The following is an 8,059-nucleotide window of genomic DNA, read 5'->3' as shown; positions in this document are numbered from 1 at the left end:
TGACTCTCAAAGTGTAAATGTTACTGATTCCACCATGGAAGAAGATCGACCGGATGAAGACAAATTGGAGGACATGATCCGCGATGTTGGAGCAGAAAATTTTGCCAAAGCTCATGTGTATGAGACGATGTCGACTGATGCAGAAACACCTTTGTATGTCGGTTCAACTAAGTTCACACGTTTGTCAGCGGTGTTAAGGCTCATGAATTTGAAGGCGAGCAATGGATGGACTGATAAGAGTTTTACAGAACTGTTGACGTTGTTGAATGAAATGTTGCCAGATGGAAATACACTGCCCACTCGTAATTATGATGCGAAGAAAATTCTTTGTCCAATGGGTATGGAGTATAAAAGGATACATGCTTGTCCCAATGACTGCATTTTGTATAGGAAAGAGTTTGAATTTTTGACAAAGTGTCCAAAATGTGGCTTATCACGATACAAGTCAAAAAACAATAGTGAAGATAATGGTCAGATAGAAAAAAATGGATCTGCTTTGAAAGTAGTTTGGTACCTTCCAATAGTGCCCAGACTTAAGCGTTTGTTTGCGAATCCCAAAGATGCTAAAAATCTTAGATGGCATGCAGATGAGAGAAAAATTGACGGGCTGCTTCGTCATCCAGCTGATTCAAAGCAATGGAAAAATATTGATCGACAATTCCCCGAATTTGGTAAAGAGTGTAGAAATCTTAGGCTTGGTTTAGCCACTGATGGAATGAACCCATTTGGTAATCTGAGTACCAATCACAGTTGTTGGCCAGTTATATTGATAATTTACAACTTATCTCCTGCATTGTGCATGAAGAGGAAGTACATGATGTTATCTATGATGATATCTGGTCCAAAGCAGCCTGGAAATGACATAGATGTTTATCTAAGCCCACTAGTTGAAGACTTGAAGGTTTTGTGGGTTGACGGGGTTGAAATATTTGATGCATTCGCTTCAGAGACTTTTATGATGCGTGCAATGTTATTTTGCACCATTAATGACTTTCCTGCTTATGGTAATTTGTCAGGATACAGTGTCAAGGGTCATAAAGCGTGTCCTATATGTGAAGAAAACACTGCAGCTCATCAATTGAAACATGGAAGAAAGACGGTGTATCTGCGTCATCGGAGATTTCTAAAACGTAATCATCCATATCGAAGGTTAAAAAAAGCATTCAATGGAGATCAAGAGAGGGACGAAGCACCAAATCCACTTACTGGCCTTGAAGTTCTTCAAAAAGTTAATAAAATACATCATGTATTTGGGAAAACATCGAAGAAGTCATCTGTAACGACCCCTTGGAAGAAGAAATCAATATTCTTTGATCTTCCATATTGGTCAAAGTTAGATGTTCGACATTGCATAGATGTGATGCATGTAGAAAAGAATGTGTGTGATAGCTTGATTGGTACATTACTCAACATTCAGGGAAAGACAAAAGATGGAGTGAATGCTCGTTTGGATTTGGTTGACATGAATATCCGAGAAGAGTTGGCACCGAAGGAGATTGGTAAACGTACTTATTTGCCCCCTGCATGTTACACAATGTCTAGACAAGAGAAGATAAGTTTTTGTGTATGTTTAAAGAGTATCAAAGTACCACAAGGATACTCTTCAAATATGAAGAGTTTAGTGTCAATGCAGGACTTAAAGCTTGTTGGCATGAAGTCTCACGATTGTCACGTCTTAATGCAACAGTTGTTACCGGTGGCTATTCGTGGAATTTTGCCCAAAAATGTTAGGCACACCATAAACAGGTTGTGTTCATTTTTCTCGTCAATATGTAGTAAAGCCATCCATCCTACAAAGTTAGATGAACTTCAAGGCGAGATTGTTATCATCTTGTGTCAACTAGAGATGTTTTTCCCTCCATCTTTTTTTGACATCATGGTACATTTACTTGTTCATTTGGTTAGAGAAATCAAGTTGTGCGGACCGGTATACTTAAGATGGATGTATCCTATTGAGCGTTATATGAAGATTTTGAAAGGGTACGTTAAAAATCCATATCATCCTGAAGGTTCGATGATTGAAAGGTATATTGCTGAAGAAAGTATCGAGTTTTGTTCAGATTACATGACATCAACGAATCCAATAGGAGTTCCTCGCACAGCATGGTTGAATAAATTTTCTACAAGTAAAAGCATCCGAGGTGTCAATGTGGTGACAAAAGATCGCGAAGAATTGTTGCAAGCGCATCTTTATATATTGAACAACACAGATGAGGTGATCCCTTTTTTGGAAGCACACAAAGCCATTGTTAAGAATAAAAATCCAAGACAATCAGAGAAATGGCAATTGATGGAGCATAACAAAACATTTATGTCTTGGTTCAAATCTGAAATTGACAAAGAGCCACATTCTTCTGAAACTTTATTGTGGCTTGCAAATGGTTTGAAGTTTGATGTCGTGTGTTGTACAGGTTATGAAGTCAATAATTGCACATTCTATACGAAGACTTTGGATGATAAAAGCACAGTACAAAATAGTGGAGTCAGTTTAGAAGCTGAGTCACTTCAATTTTCCACATCAAAAGATCAATCTCCTGTACTTGGATCAATGAGATATTATGGTATAATAGAAGAGATATGGGAGGTTGATTACACCAAGTTTTCCGTTCCATTGTTCAAGTGTAAGTGGTTTGACAATAAGAGTGGTGTGAAAATAGATGACTCGGGTATGACACTGGTTGATTTTCGCAAGGTGGGTTATCGAGACGAACCGTTTATCATGGTACATCAACCATCTCAAGTTTTTTATGTCAAAGATCCTTCGTCTGACCATTGGTATGTTGCTCTTCAAGGCAAAAAACAAATTGAAGTTAACGAAGACAATCTAATTAATATTGATATTGCTGACAACCATTCATTTCAAACTACAACAAAGTTGGATGACCAATCTGTAGTTGACGATGATGTACATGCAATTCGGTCAGATCATGATGAGGGAATATACATATGATGAATCCATATCTTTATGTATGAATTTTCAATTTGGATACTATTACATGTTTTGTTAATTTATATGATATTACATAAGTCTTGAAAGAAAATTTAATGTTGTTATTTATTTTGACAGATATATGGCTGATCATCCACATTCTTCAGGGGATGAGGCTCCCCCACCCAGATCCACTAGAGGACCCACTAGGATGAAACAACTATTAATCAGGAAAAATAGTGGTGAAAGAACTCCGGTGAATGTGAATGTCACCACGGGTGTGGCAACTGGCCCCTATGCAGATGACTTCCGATCATACCTTGGAGTAGTGGCACGTGATAAGATTAGCATTCTCATTCCATCTTTTGATCATGTGTCCGAGGGTGATCGGAACATTATTTGGCAAGATATATTGGTAAGTTAGTTAATAGCATTTGAATTATAATTTGTTTATATTGATAATTTTGTACTAATACAACTTTATTATGTTTTTTTCAGATGACATTTGACATTCCAAATGTCCCAACACTTAGAAATAAGTGTTTGTCAACTGTTGCAGAAAATTTCAGAAACTTTAAAAGCAAGTTGACATCAAGGTACATCTTTGGACACCTTAAACATAAAACTCCATGTAATGCATATAAGTCCATTGATGAGGAGACTTGGCGGGTTTTTAAAGAGAGTCGGATGTCAGAGGAATGGCAGGTTAGTGTAGTTCATATTATTCAATTCCTCATTAACAAATATATATCATATGAACTCATTAATTAATGTGTATGTGACAGGCAATTAGAAGCAAAGCACAAGGAACAAGTGCTAAGAACAAAAACCCCCACCTATTATCTCGTGGTGGGTATAGGAAGCTTGAGGAGAAAATCCTCAAGCAAAAGGCAGATGCTATACCACCATCTCAGAGTGGTAGCCCTCCTCAGCCTCCTTCTCCACCGTCTAGACATGAGAAATGGAAGTTGGCCCGTATGCGACCATCGGGCACCTACTCTTCCGACACTGCACGAGAGATTTCTGAAAAAATTGTAAGTTATCACTGTTCCTAAAATAATAAATATTGTCATTATACATACTACATTAAACTATTTAAAGAATAATGGTGTTTTGTAATGTTACAGGACGCCTTGGTTGAGCAGAGCTCCCAAGGCCAATTCACTCCAGAGGGTCGCCAGGATATTCTTGCTGCTGCAATTGGACGACCTGAGCACCCTGGACGTGTACGTGCTGCAGGTCCTGGAGTAGGCATTACGGATTATTTTGGGAGCTCTTCTCGTCAGCCTTCATATTCGTACAGCGATACACAAAGGATGACAGAAGAGATCACAAAAAAGGTCCGACAAGACCTTATGCAGGAGATCAGGGCCGAGGTGAGGGCTGAATTCCAGATGCTCTACCAGGAGCAGTTTCAGAGCATGCGCCCGATGCAGTCTCCTATAGAGGAACATGTGGTCCCTCCCCCTCCCACAGGTAAACTTAATAAACATTTATGTGCAATTATTTCTATCTCTTGTATAATCTAACATTTACTCTGACAGGGAGAAGCGGCAAAGGAAGTTGTTCCGCATCAGCCATCCCAGAGGATGACATGGACGATGGTAGTCCATGTCTGCTATACATTTTAGAAGAAGATGAGATGGTGCTGGTAGCTCGTGGAACAGAGTTTAGGTCAGCGACTGTATGTCATGGTATGCAACTATTAGAGGATGAGGTGAAGGTCTCAGTGGATGAAATGATCATGCCAGATGCCTCGGTTCCACTGTCCACGGAAGAGATTTTCACTGTGGAACAAGCATATAAGTCGTTTATCACTTGGCCTAAATTTTTGGTTAAACCAGTTTCTGACCCCTCGGTATGAAATTCTTCTTTACACTTCTCAATTTTAAAGGTTTTTGATGTCAAAACTTATCTTATCTTTTCATGTAACAACAGACGCAGGAACAACAGAAGATTCCTCTATCTGAGGATGACCCTCTTTCTTCATTGCATCTACTTGCTGACATCCTTGATGATAAGCCTTTGGAGGTTCAGTATGATGCTAATGTATTTGGGCATGGCTCTGAGGTCCCAATATACCTTAATAGCCAAGATGTCCGTGAGCTTGCGTCGGGAACACAAGAGTTGAATATTTCAATTATTCAACTATGGACGATGTAAGTCTATGACCAATTATTTATATATAAAATTGATTTATATATCAAGTATCCTTATATCAAAGTTAATTTTTGATTTCAGGTATATGTTTGGGGTCGCTAATAAGTTGGGGCGTTCTGATGATTATGGATTCATTGATCCCCAAGAAATTCATGAATCAAATGATTTTGACCATATCAACATGAGTCTGATAAGAAGTTTTGGAAGGGGCAAGAAAATATACTTTTTGCCTTATATATCCGGGTAAGTGAACTTTGTTAACATAATAATGTTCCATATGTGATTTTAATATTTAATAGTTACGTTATTATGAATTTCAGGCGCCATTGGCAACTTCTTGTTATGTCTGTGCAAGACAACTATGCTTTGTGGTTCTGCTCATTGCACAGGCCTCCTCCCACACAACTCAGACAAGCAATTGATTGGTAAGAACCTCAATGTTTGGACTTTCTTTGTTATATAACTGAATGCTAAAACATTTTTTTATATACAGTTCTATTCCAGCAAGTATGATGATGGACGGGAGATCAATTGCTAAGAGTAGAAAGATTGCTTGGATTTCTCTCAAGGTTTGACATATGCTAAAGTCTGACTTTGTTATAATTGTTTTATAACAAATGTTATTCACTAACTATTATCAACTGTGATGATATATTGTAGTGTAACAGACAAAATGGGTCATATGAGTGTGGATACTATGTAATGTATTGGATGACCCATATTGTTCGTTCTCACATCACAAGAAGCTGGGAAACGGTAATATTTAACTTTAACAAATTTTGATTTTTTAACAAATGTTGAATTCATATACACTAATTAAAATGAATTGTCTTTTGCAGAGATTCAAGACTACTACACCAGTTCCTGAGAAGTCACTACTATTCATTAGGAACGCTGCTGCGAAGTATATAGTTAGATTATACAATAGCTCTTAGATTTAGATTTAAACAATGCATTTGATTAGATAGAATTTTCTTAGACTCTCTACTTTATTTGATGTTGAAATACATTTGAACATGTGTTTGTTATGTTGAAATTGAATTTCTGTAAATGTTTTTATATGCAGGTCTTTTTTGTGGTAATGGATATCACAAAAACAGACCTGCAATTTTAAAAAACTGCAGGGGAATATGCCGCGGTTCTAACCACAACCGCGGCATATAGTGCTTCATTTTTTTTTACAAACGAGACATATGGCCGCGGTTTTGACACTAACCGCGGCATATTCGTCGGCCTATATGCCGCGGTTCAACCGCGGCATATAGTGCATTTTTTAATTTTTTTTTTAAATTTTTTTTAGGGTTTAGGCAGCGGTTCCCTAGACAACCGCGGCATATTCCGCAGCCTATATACCGCGGTTCGAACCGCGGTATAAAGTGTCTGACTTACTACCGCGGCTGAATATGCCGCGGTTCAAGAACCGCGACGTATAGTGAAAATGAACCGCGGTAAAAGCCCTTCGCTGCACTAGTGTATATGTTTGTTAGATATGATTTTGTATTATGTATAAGGCTTCTCCATAGTAGTTGAAAAAAAAAACGCTTTTTTATATAAATAATTATCTACTTTGGCAAATAGACTAAACTGAAAGTTCTAATGTTTTTCAGTTGGTACATTTTAGCAATGTGTACCGGGTTTTAGTAGACAAAAATACTTAATACATCATAGATTCTAAGTTATAAGGTTAGGGGTATTTTAATAATTTTCATTCTCAAAACTAAAAGAAAAAAGAAAAAAAAAACCCAACCATTGCTCACCTCCCGCGACACCGCAATTTGTTGCTCTTGCTCTATTTTTCATTTGTTTTCCAGTTTAATAACAAAACAATTGTTGATGTTGATTTTTATTGGAGAGCTATATTATATATTTTTCCTTCTGAATATTATTAAATTTCGTTTTTAAATTTTAGAATTTTGTTGTGTTACAAACCCCCTCTACTTGCATACCATCATCAATAACCAAGATCAAAATCAAACCAAGTTTAGCCAATTAAAAATTAAGTCAAAAGAATGTAATGGTAAATAAAATCTTTAACTTCACAATTCACATAAACAAATTGGACAAGTGAAAAAGGTAGATTAAGTGTTTCTGATTTTTTTTTTTTTCATTTGAGACTAGTATAAGGATGATAAAAAAAATGTCGGAGTGAGAGAGATAAAAAATAATTGTCATTTATTGACAATTAATAATCTCATTTATGGGTGATTAATGAGTCAAACCTAACGGTAAGCTTATTATAATTTATAACAGGTAATTTTGAACTGAACTTTGAACTCTGATAATTAATCTTGATTACAAGATTACGAGGTCACTGACTTGAGGGTCGGAGTGTCTTTTGCAGACACCCTCCTCCGTGACTTGGAGCATATAATGTAATGAGCAAAATTATGGATTTGATTCCCTCTTCTAAAAACTAATATTTGATGATAAAAAACTTATCTCTCTCTCTCTCTATATATATATATATATATATATATATATATATATATATATATTTATTCAAAGACATATTTTTCCTCTATTGCATAAAGAACACCTAAGTTAAATAAATAAAAAATCAACATACAAAAACTGCTGCCTCTTTGTGTTACTCACATATTAAACATCATAACTAATCTTTATAGAAAAAACACTATTTAAACATATATCTAAAATGTGTTTACATTGTCAAAAATACTATTATATATCTAAAATGTGTTTACATAGTCAACCCAATGTTTTTTCTAGAAAAACTTATGCGTGCTTCAATTCATATAGAAAACAAAACATATGTAGAAAGGACAAATAAGAAATTGAAAAATAACACAGTTTTCCATACCCACAGATAGATATAGCATTATAGTTATCTTCGAAATATATATATATTGATAAAGAGATTAAATTTCAACAAAAAAATACCCTTGCTATATATTTGTTAGATCTGATTTTGTATTGTGTATAGGGATTGTATTTGTTCCCCATAGTAGTGGG

Source organism: Vigna umbellata, chromosome 7 (genome assembly GCF_029865625.1).
Source record: "Vigna umbellata cultivar VRB3 chromosome 7, Vumbellata_1.0, whole genome shotgun sequence".
In the NCBI taxonomy this organism is placed as follows: Eukaryota; Viridiplantae; Streptophyta; class Magnoliopsida; order Fabales; family Fabaceae; genus Vigna; species Vigna umbellata.
This window is presented reverse-complemented; position numbering follows the sequence as displayed.